Source organism: Bos indicus, chromosome 7 (assembly GCF_029378745.1).
Source record: "Bos indicus isolate NIAB-ARS_2022 breed Sahiwal x Tharparkar chromosome 7, NIAB-ARS_B.indTharparkar_mat_pri_1.0, whole genome shotgun sequence".
NCBI classification, from domain to species: domain Eukaryota; kingdom Metazoa; phylum Chordata; class Mammalia; order Artiodactyla; family Bovidae; genus Bos; species Bos indicus.
In genome coordinates, this window is record NC_091766.1 from 64671716 (window position 1) to 64683777 (window position 12062).

A 12062-nucleotide genomic window follows, 5' to 3' on the forward strand; every position below is an offset into this window, starting at 1 on the left:
CAAATTTCGAGCTTCAGCTGTGCCCCTGCAAAACCCATAACACTTAAGGTGATTCTCTAAGCTTCCTTGTAAGAGATCACACTGGTGGGAAGGCCTTTATTAGTCATCACAATTCCACCTTTAATCGACTCTGCCACTTGGCAATAACAACAAAACCACATCTTTTAATGGACACAAGATGCTTTAACCTCACTGGTTTTGATTCTCTGTTTTGACATCAATGATAGTTTACTGTTTATAAATACAAATGTTTAAATGATAAGAACACTAGCACTGACAAGTCTTTAACCAGAAACAGTTTTATAGCATGAACAATATTATGACAATTTAGTTTTTATTCTCTTTTTTATGTGGCATAGATAAGCTGTCTTTTAAAGAAAATTTTTACTTTCATTTTTATGTACTACAGTTATTTTTATTGGGTGCAGTTATTTTTCAGGGTAGGAAGACTTGACTCATAAGATAATTTTTGGTACACATTAAATTATTCCTAGTGACATGTATCATTATGAGTTTTCATTGTGGCCATCATTTTGGCAAGTCTATTTTGGCAAGTCCTGGGTCATGTTTTCTCATCTATCTTTCTAAATTATGAGGTTTGAGACTTTCAGTGTTTTGTTTTTTTTTTCCCCCAAAGTCAAATTTAATTTTACTTTGCATTTGTCTTATTTTTATTTTTTTTATTTATTTTTTTAGTTTATTTTTTTTTATTTTATTTTATTTTTAAACTTTACAATATTGTATTAGTTTTGCCAAATATCGAAATGAATCCACCACAGGTATACCTGTGCATTTGTCTTATTTTTAAAGAGCGTTATTAAGATGTAATTCACATGATGTAAAGCTCATCCATTTAAAGCACACAAGTCAATTCTCTTATGTATATTCACAGAATTATGAAACATCACCACAATCTCATTTTTAAACATCTCCATCATCCCCCAAAAGAAACCCCATACACATTAGCAGTTGCTCCCCATTTTCCCCCAAATTCCTCCAGTAATCTACTTTCTATCTCTATAGACTTGCCTATTCTAGATATTGGAATCACAGAATATCTGGTCCTTTCTGACTGGCTTCTTTCACTTAACATAATGTTTTCAACATTCATCCATGTTGGTACCACGTATCAGTTCTTCATTCCTTTTTATTGCCAAGTAACATACCATTACACGGATGCATCCCATTTTGTGTATCCACACACCAGTTGATGGACACTTGAGTTGTTTTCACTTTTTGACTATTATGAATTCTGCTTCTACAAACATTTGTATACAAGTTTTTCTCTTGAGCACAAACCTAGGAGTGAAATCGCTGGGATACATGGTAACTCTATGTTTGATATTTTGAGGAATGTCAAAACTACTTTGTAAAGTGGTTGCATCTCCCAGCAAATTTTTAATAAATAACAAATTTTGCCATGTGGTAGTTTGAGCATGTCAGATTTCCTTAATGATACCTTTTTCTACAAAGTTTGCTTATTATCCTCGCCTTCTTTATGATTTTCTGTGTTTCCTTTAAGATGTGATTTTTTAGCTTTTTGCCCATAACAAATTATATCACCCAGTTTTAGCTACGTTATTCAATATTAATTGAATAAGAGGTTGATATTTTCCTACTTATCTTTAGAATAAGGATCACTAACAGAACAAAGGCACAGGATCTAGGTGTAGTAAAGGTCAAAGCGGTAGGACTGAAAAGTGGGACCAAAATATCTTGCCTGATTCTTAAGCTCTGTCTCTCTTTCTGACTGATCTCCAGCCTCAGACATATTCCTACCTGAACCATCTTGTCTTTCCCCTTGGAAACTTCCTAGCCTTGGCTGTCTTGGTATTTCATGGTCAGGACTAGAAATAAGGACTTATTAAGATAAGTTAATTAAGGTCTGGTTATTAATAAATAAATATGTTACTTTTCTCAGAGATACTTGCCTTTTAAATGGATGATAACTGTCCAGACACTTTTGGGGGAACCAAGAGTTGCATCCTCAAAAGCCATTTGCAAGGATTAAATTGTTGACTTTGTGATGGAAAAAAAACTCTTGACATCCCTTGAATCTCACTCAGATCCTTAGTCCTAGAAGGGACTGTGGAAGTCAGCTCTAAGTTTCATTTGCTTACAGGGAAACTTTGCTTATGGTCAAACCAGCAACAGGGAATGACTTGGCCAGGCTCACACCAGTCAGTGATAGAGCCAGGCCTGGCACCAGGGTTAGCAGGTCTATGCCTTTTCTACTATACCAGGACATCTCTCAGCATAGATCATGTGGGCACCCTGCTGCTTGAGAATACACAGAACAAGGGTGGGGGCATGCATAATCATCTCTCCAGGATAAGATAGAAATTACACATCAGTGACCTCAAAGCCACCCAAAGACCTCAGGTAATTACATTGCCAGCCTCCATCTGTTGCCAAGTGACCCCTTAGTCACAGCATCACCAAGTCAGCCCTTTGGGTTCTGCAGCCTTCTGATCTGCATTCTTTTTTCTCTCCCCTGACCTAATGAGCTCTCAAATTCTTACAACTGCCAGCTAATAGGATGCAAATTGCATATACCATCCAAATACAAAAGACTTGCATGTTCCAATAGATTAGTTGATAATTGGGCTTCAGATTACTAATTAATTCAGTTTGAAACATAGTGGAGTATGTGGTGTGTGTTTTTCTTCCCCCTTCAGAGGAATCATGCAATTTATAAGATGATAATTTTTAGAAATTCTGCCACATAATTAGCCCACTGCTGCATGGAACTGACCCCCTCCTTCAGCATGCTTGTGATTAGGGTGTAATTATAGAGTTAGAAACTAAGGGAGCTTTTGAAAGGTTTAACAAAGGAGGGAGCTACTTTTTATTTCAAGGTTGTTTCCGTCCCTGTCAGACTGTGTGAGCTTCAAAGAAGCCAACAGCGTCCCTGTAACAGGTCACTTTGGAGGGATGCTTTTCTGGGTTTGGAGGGCTACTGGAAGAGAAGACGGAAGGAGAACCCTGGGTCAGGGAGGAGAGCTTTATAACAGGGAGTCATTAAAAAAACAAAGAAATAAAAACCCTGCTTTTTGTCCAGACACCATCCTCGGCTAGCTTCTTTGTGATTTTGGGCAATTCGCCAGCACTCAGTTCCCTCACTGAGAATAATAGTTCCTATTCTATATGCTCATAGAGTCACTGGGGAAGGCCAGTATGTTGCTGAATGCCACCATGCCTAGAAAAAGTTAAATTGCTCTACATAGTGGGGAATCCTTGCTTCATATAGTCAATGTGCCCATCTGAACACACTCACATGTTGTATCTGTATGTATCAGATCAGATCAGATCAGTTGCTCAGTCGTGTCCGACTCTTTGCGACCCCATGAATCACAGCACGCCAGGCCTCCCTGTCCATCACCAACTCCCGGAGTTCACCCAGATTCACGTCAATCGAGTCAGTGATGCCATCCAGCCATCTCATCCTCTGTCGTCCCCTCCTCCTCTTGCCCCCAATCCCTCCCAGCATCAGAGTCTTTTCCAATGAGTCAACTCTTCACATGAGGTGGCCAAAGTACTGGAGTTTCAGCTTTAGCATCATTCCTTCCAAAGAAATCCCAGGGCTGATCTCCTTTAGAATGGACTGATTGGATCTCCTTATGTGCATGTATATGCCCATGCATATATATGCTGATACATGCATTCTTATTTTATATATGATAGGATAGATGTATATTTATATTTCCATAGTATTGGGATGGCCATAAAGTGAACTTGAGTGCATGCTCAGTCGCTCAGTCATGTCCAACTCTTTGCAACACTATGGACTGTAGCCCGCCAGGCTCCTTTGTCCATGGGATTTCCCAGGCAAGAATACTGGAGTGGGTTGCCACAGAAATTGGTGAACTGTACTGTTACTACTTAAAGAAGCTCCTGGGTCCTGGAATCCCCTGGAGGACCAAGCTCTCCTGTCTGGCTGTTAGTCCTCCTCCAAACCCAGCCCTGACTCAGCTTTCACTCACTACTCTGAGACTGTGATCAAAGCAGACAGTTACCAGCCGGGGCTCTCCAGTTATAGCTAGTTCTTATCTCTATAATGCATCAGCAGCAAATCTTAGAACAAGCTAGTGTTTCTCAAAAGAAAGATATGTGGACCCTTAGAATGCGTCTGCACAGACAGTTGGGGAAACACTGAGCTAATGATTAAATTTTTCAGTCCACTGGGACTGCAAACAAGAGTACTCACAACATGAGACAAATGATCAGATAATTAATATTGATGATTTGAGTTTCACTGAAATAAATAAGCACAACATTTAAAAATTCTTGCAGAGAAGTCAGCAAAAGAGACACAGATGTATAGAACAGTCTTTTGGACTCTGTGGGAGAGGGAGAGGGTGGGTTGATTTGGGAGAATGGCATTGAAACATGTATAATATCATATGTGAAACGAATCACCAGTCCAGGTTCAATGCATGATACAGGATGCTCGGGGCTGGTGCACTGGGATGACCCAGAGGGATGGTATGGGGAGGGAGGTGGGAGGGGGGTTCAGGATGGGGAGCACGTGTACACCCATGGCAGATGCATGTTGATGTATGGCAAAACCAATACAATATTGTAAAGTAATTAACCTCCAATTAAATAAAATTTTAAAAAATAAAAAAGAGAAAAAGTGCAATCCAATATACAGTAGGTACAGATTTTTTCAAATATTGTTTGATTCTGCTTATATGAGGTACCTAGAACAGACAAATTTGTAGAATCAGAAAGTACATTGGTAGATGTCAGAGATGAGGGAATAGGATGGGGAGGAGGAATGGGGAGCTGGTGTTTAATGGGGACAGTTTCAGTTTAGGAAGGTAAAAGATTCGGGAGATGGATGATGGACAGTTGCACAGCAATGTGAATGTACTTAGTGCCACTAAACTGCACAGTTAAATATGGTTAAAATAGTATGTTTTATATTATGTGACTTTTAACACAATAAAAAAAAAACTTTAAAGAAAAAAAACAAAAAAATAATAATAAAAGTTAAATAAACTCCATTTACACATATGAGAGACTGATTATGATACAATAATGTAGTGAAACAGGACTGAAAGGATTCTGGTCATTTCTTCCATCAGTAAAAATATTTTAAGCAAACTCAATATATTTTGGTTATCTGTTTGAAATTATATATGTGTAATACTTTGATTAGTAAATATAATGTGAAATAGACATACAAATGAAATAAAGATAAACAGAAGTTGTAAAAAAAAAAAATGTTTTTGCAGAGAACTAGCACACCCCTGAGAATTTATAAAGGGTCCACCAGATCCCAGTTTGAGAAGCACTGAAATACTGAAGGTATTGGTTGTCTTTCAATGTGCAGCATTTGGTGCTGCCTAGGGCATTCATAACCCCCTCCAGTACTCTTGCCTGGCAAATCCCATGGACAGAGGAGCCTGGTAGGCTGCAGTCCATGGAGTCGCTAAGAGTCGGACATGACTAAGTGACTTCACTTTCACTTTTCACTTTCATGCACTGGAGAAGGCAATGGCAACCCACTCCAGTGTTCTTGCCTGGAGAATCCCAGAGACCAGGGAGCCTGGTGGGCTGCCGTTTCTGTGGTAGCACAAAGTCGGACATTACTGAAGTAACTTAGCAGCAGCAGCAGCAGCAGGGCATTCATGAGCTTCCCAGGTGGCTCAGATGGTAAAGTGTCTGCCAGCAGTGTGGGAGACCCAGGTGTGATCCCTGGGTCAGGAAAATCCCCTGGAGCAGGAAATGGCAACCCACTCCAGTACTCTTGCCTGGAAAATTCCATGGACAGAGGAGCCTGGTAGGCTACAGTCCATAAGGTCGCAAAGAGTTGGACACAACTGAGCGACTTCACTTTCACCTTTCAGGGCATTCATAACAATAATAATAACAGCAATTCCTCTCATTTTTACACTATGCTATAGCTGATGTGACATTTTGGCATACATCACATCCCACAGTACCCGTATGAAATAAGCAAGGTAGACTCTATCACCCCCATTTTACAGAAGAGAGAACTGAGGCTCCAAGATGTTACGTGACTGAGCTGCAGAGGAGGAAGGCAGTCACTACTGGTCAGTGGAGTTTGGCTCTCAGGAACCTGACAAAAACCAAGTGATGTGATCCTAAGAATAGGATGACCAGGCTAAACTTATGCCAAACCCCTGGAGCCACTGAACTAGACCGCCTTACACCCCTAATAAATAACTACAATGATAACAACAGCTATTCACTGAGTGATTGCTACAGTCCAAACACTGTAAGTGATTAACTATTAAGTCTTCATAATAGTCCTTGAGGTTGATAAAAACCCCATTTATCAAATGAAGAAACCAAGGTTCAGAAAGTAAGCTTTCTGGTCACTAAATTTATAAAGTTTTCCAGTTACTAAATTGATAAAGTCATGGAGCCAGGCTTCCCCTCCAGGACTACAGAACTCCCAAATTCATGTTCTTACACTGTGCCATATGACTGCTGAGCATGAGGAGGGGGGTCAGGTGCAGTGGGAGGACAGGCTCTTGACTAGAGGGCTTGAGTTTAAATCTTGCTACAATTGCAGCAATAGACCCGGAATTCAGACTCAAGCTCTCAAATCCCCATTTCATTTTCCACTGGACACTGATGGAATTTTATTATAATTATACAGTTGGTCTTTCACATCAATGGGTTCTATATCCATGGATTCAACCCACCACAGGTCAAAAATATTTGAAAAAAAAATCCAAAAGTTCCCAAAATGCAAAACTTGCATGTGCTATATATTGGCAACTATCTACCTAGCATTTATATGGTATTTCCAGCTAGTGACATAGCATTTACATTTTATCAGGTATTATAAGTAACCTAGAGATGACTTAAAGTATTCAGGAGAATGCACATAAATGCACAGGTTATATGCAAATATTACAACATTTTATTTAAGGGATTTGAGAATCTGCAGATTTTGGTGTCTTCAGAGGTTCCTCAACCAACCTCCCATGGATACCGACTGCAATTTCTAGTGCACAAAAGCTGAGGGAAACACAAACTGAGGACAGGTCATCCCATGTCTTATTGGGGTATCTGGGGACCAGGGTGTCAGACATTTCCACCACGTGGTTGCAGATGACCTCCTGTGAAATGTTAGAGTTAGAAGTAGTTCTGGTCCATGTGGCAGCTCATCCAAGATTCAGCTCCACGCTGCTGTCCCTCTGCTGTAAGAGTCCTAAGAAGAAGGTGCTCTTTCATCTCCTTGCTGCCCTGTGCAGAGAAATCTATCTACGCCCTCTATAAGGCCAAGCGTGTCTGCTTTCTTCTGCCCACGTCATCTCAGTGCATGTTCATGTTTGGTTTCTGTGTTGTTTCTTTGGTTAGGAAGGTGGTACAGTAGTTGGGGAGAGTGGCTCTGGGTCAGACAGACCTGGGTTTGAATTCTGGCTTTATATTGATTAGCTGTGTGGTATTAGTAAAATAACCTACCCTCTCTGAGCTTCCACTGCCTCATCTGCAAAAGAAAAAAAGGAATGTAGTATCATCTACCTCCACATGGACTATCATGTGAATTAAGTGAATAACAACTGTATAAGTTCTCATAGTTATAGTTGGGCCCCCAAAAACACTCAATAAATGTTAACAATTACCACCATCATAATCATTGTAATTACCATCATCATTATCATTGAGGGGGGGAAGAAAACACAATATCTGGGAACAGGGTACCATCTTTGAGGTCCCTCAACCCCCTTCTAGACTAAATCTCACCCACCACTATAATAACAGTGGTAATGATAATAATAATTATCGATAATATAATATTATAATTATAAAAAATAAATATATATTATATAATTACATTATATTATTATAATAATATAATAATTATGGTAAAATAATAATAATAGAAATACAATAATATAATACCTTCCTCCCTGTTTGTCTGTAAGATCCTGGAGGAAGGAATTTGCCTTTCTCACTGATGAATTTCCAGTTCACCAGGCAAAATGAGCTTCACATAACAGTGTTCTTTAAAAAGTCACCGAATGAATGAATGAGTGAGTGAAATGACTTCTCAGGAAATAAACAATGCTGGTATCCATTTATCACATGAACTTAAAGGCAAATTCCTTGTGTCTTGCTAAAAGAAGCAGAGATCAATGGTAGACTATAAGTACGGCTATGAATATGCAAATGACTCAGAGGGCAGCTAAACCACTTCCCATAAAAGGCCAGACTCTCCCCCATAAAAGGCCAGACTCTCCTCTACAATGTCCTTAACAGAAGCACATCCATCTGGTTCCTGCTCGAATAACACCCACTGATAGGGAATCGTGTATTTGGAACCACCTACCCTGCTTGCTCCTGGCATTTGCTCCTCTGGCCTGGATGCCCCTCATCTTCACATCCCCCAGTGCCTTCTCATAGGACATGGTTCTGACAGCCCACCAAAGGAACATCAAACATGAACTGAGCACATCTTCCACTGCACCAGGCTCATACCAGCAGCACTAAGAAGCACTAAGAAGCATGTGGCTTCACGTTTGTCCTGGAAACAACTTGGCTTTGTCTTCCAGCTAGAACATATAAGTAAAGTTTGTAAAAAATGCCAGAGAAAAATCACAAAATAAGTACAAATTTTTAAAAAGAGGGACAAGTAGGGAAGCAAGAACCGAACCTTCCGAGCTGTACATTACCCTAAGTGAAAATGAAAACTGAAAGTGAAGTCGCTCAGTCTTGTCCAACCCTTTGGGACCCCGTGGACTGTAGCATACCTGGCTCCTCTCTCCATGGGATTCTCCAGGCAGAGTACTGGAGTGGGTTGCCATTTCCTTCTCCAGGGGATCTTCCCGACCCAGGGATCAAACCCAGGTCTCTCGCATTCCAGGCAGATGCTTTAACCTCTGAGCCACCATTGGCACTTAAGGGGTCTGTCTCTCCTGATGCTAAGCTGATGTGTACATTCAATTCCTCTGATTCACCACCCTCAGTCACTGACTTGGAATCTCCAAGCCTGTGTGTTTTCTGATTAGAGGGTTCTTCCTTGCACTCTTCACCCAACCAAAGCCTCCTATTCTTTCAGCTTCTGTGTTTCCACTGGGAAGCCTTCCCTGAGTTCCAGGGCCAGGTTTTGTCCTACTTATTTTGCTCCATAATTACATGGGTAATACTAGTCTTTCTCACTAAACTTTAAACGAAAACAAGGATCAAGTGTATCTTATTCTCTGCTGTATCCCTTTGTCCCATATGTGCTTGGCAATATTAGATACAGATGAATGAATGAATGAATGAACTAGAATATTCCTTTCCCCATCCTGCTAAGTTTCAAATTTAATGCTATGTTGGAATTTTCATTCGTTTTTCACCAAGCATTCAGAGGGTGCCTACTCTTTGGGAGCCCCTGAGAATGCTTAAGCTGGTGTTTTATTTAAAAAGTAGGCTGATCCTTCTTAGACAGAAAGGTTTTGGTCATATGAAAGGGAGACATTGTTGGTTTCAAGTCTGTCAGGAACTCCAGGCATAAGCCCCTTCATGGGCCTAGATGGCATATTTTTTGCAGAGCCATCACTTTGCCAACAAAGTTCCATATAGTCAAGCTATGGTTTATCCAGTAGGCAGGTACAGACATGAGAGCTGGACTACAAAAAGGCTGAGCACTGAAGAATTGATGCTTTTGAACTGTAGTGTTGGAGAAGACTCTTGAAAGTCCCTTGGACTACAATGAGATGAAACCAGTCAATCCTAAAGGAAATCAACCCTGAATATTCACTGGAAGGACTGTTGCTGAAGTTGAAGCTCCAATACTTTGGTCACCCAATGTGAAGAGCCAACTTACTGGAAAAGACCCTGATGCTGGGAAAGATTGAGGGCAAGAAGAGAAGTGGGTGGCAGAGGATGAGATGGTCAGATAGCATCACCGACCTGATGGGAATAAATTTGAACAAACTCTAGAAAATAGTGGAGGACAGAGGAACTTGGCATGCTGCAGTCCATGGGGTTGCAAAGAGTCAGACACGACTTAGAGACTGAACAGCAACAGGTAGGCACAAGGGCATAATCCTTAAGCTGAATTTTCAACTGGTCTTTGGCTCTTGCTCTGAGGTGGCCATGACCAAGTGGCACCCCTGACTGCAGACAGAACAAAGTTAACATTAAGGGAGATTCTGGAAGACCAACCAATACCAGGCCAGATACTATACTTCTTTAATCATGCTTTGACAGCCTAGTCTAGGGGCCCCCTGACTTTCTGCCACAAAGTGCCACCATTTTATCCTAAACCCCCAGACTGTGAGATCCCAACCACCTTTTAAAATAACTTGTCAACAGCGGACTTGTGTTTGGGGGATATGTCTGATTGTGCGTTTGAAGGTATCGAAGCATATAGGTGACAGCCCCTCTTCTTTGAAATGTACTTGGATAAGAGTTAACACTAGAGGCTTTTTTCTTTTTTTCAATTCAAATGACGTTTTAGCTGTTTTAAGCATAGCTGCAATGTCTTATTGACTTGGCGGGAACCAGATAAGCCTGTACTATGAGGGATTATATAGGGCGAGAACACATTCAAGTTCCAGTCAGTTAAAGTGGCTAAAATAGGAAAATCTGAACACTGTATGCAGAGACATGGTTATTTGAGGACAGAACAAAGTCCTCATCTCAGGAATATTCCATGAACTCATGTATCTCCATATTCATGTGCACACACCTGTGTGATCACAGAATTGTAGATCAAAGCTGAAAAGCCCTTAAGAGAAAAGTCAACTGGCTCAGAAATTTCCAAACTTTTTAGTTTAAAGCTCTATTTTCAAATGGAATCTTGGGGAGAACCCCGGTATGTGAAACAGATAAAAAAGCAAAGCTGCTTTGATGGTAGAGGGAGGGCAGGAATCTAGAACCCCATTCTTCTCCCTTCCCCCTAATTCAACATGGGAGACTCTAAAATGCCTACAGCCTGGGACAACAGTTGGAAGGATCACTCACTGATCTAGCCAAGGGCCTCACTGTGCAGATCAACAATCTAGTGCCTGGATCAACATTACCCCAAAAGAGTCAATAACAAAACTCTTTGGTCCACAAGATGTAAGTTTAGAGGGTGAGAGATGAAGGATGGAAACTTACAAGAAAACCATGAGAAGGATGAGTGAAGAAATTATTGTTTATTGCTTCACTCTTTGGTGTGAGGTAAGCCATCAGCCCGCTCCAGGAACTGTGATGTGGATACTGGTAGAGACTCTGAGAGAGAGAAATAAAGAACTTTGAGGTTCACATCCCAAGAACCAGCACACATTAAAATTTTCAGAGACATGGATGAACCTAGAGACTGTCATACAGAGTGAAGTAAGTCAGAAAAAAACAAGTATCATATATTAATGTGTATATGTAGAAGCTGGAATGTGAAGTCAAGTAGGCCTTAGAAAGCATCACTACGAACAAAGCTAGTGGAGGTCATGGAATTCCAGTTGAGCTATTCCAAATCCTGAAAGATGATGCTGTGAAAGTGCTGCACTCAATATGCCAGCAAATTTGGAAAACTCAGCAGTGGCCACAGGACTGGAAAAGGTCAGTTTTCATTCCAATCCCAAAGAAAGGCAATGCCAAAGAATGCTCAAACTACTGCACGATTGCACTCATCTCACACGCTAGTAAAGTAATGCTCAAAATTCTCCAAGCCAGGCTTCAGCAATATGTGAACCGTGAACTTCCAGATGTTCAAGCTGGTTTTAGAAAAGGCAGGGGAACCAGAGATCAAATTGCCAACATCCGCTGGATCATCGAAAAAGCAAGAGAGTTCCAGAAAAACATCTATTTCTGCTTTATTGACTATGCCAAAGCCTTTGACTTGTGGATCACAATCAACTGTGGGAAATTCTGAAAGAGATGGGAATACCAGACCACCTGATCTGCCTCTTGAGAAATTTGTATGCAGGTCAGGAAGCAACAGTTAGAACTGGACATGGAACAACAGACTGGTTCCAAATAGGAAAAGGAGTTCGTCAAGGCTGTATATTGTCACCCTGCTTATTTAACTTATATGTAGAGTACATCATGAGAAACGCTGGGCTGGAAGAAACACAAGCTGGAATCAAGATTGCAGGGAGAAATAT

The 12062-nt window shown here is 40.7% G+C and overlaps 1 protein-coding gene across 7 annotated transcripts in view; it reads left to right on the forward strand.

Moving 5' to 3' along the window:
* The window catches only part of GRIA1 (glutamate ionotropic receptor AMPA type subunit 1), a 348469-nt gene that overhangs the window by 203284 nt on the left and 133123 nt on the right, over positions 1–12062 (forward strand). The gene's annotated exons all lie outside the window — the stretch shown is intronic.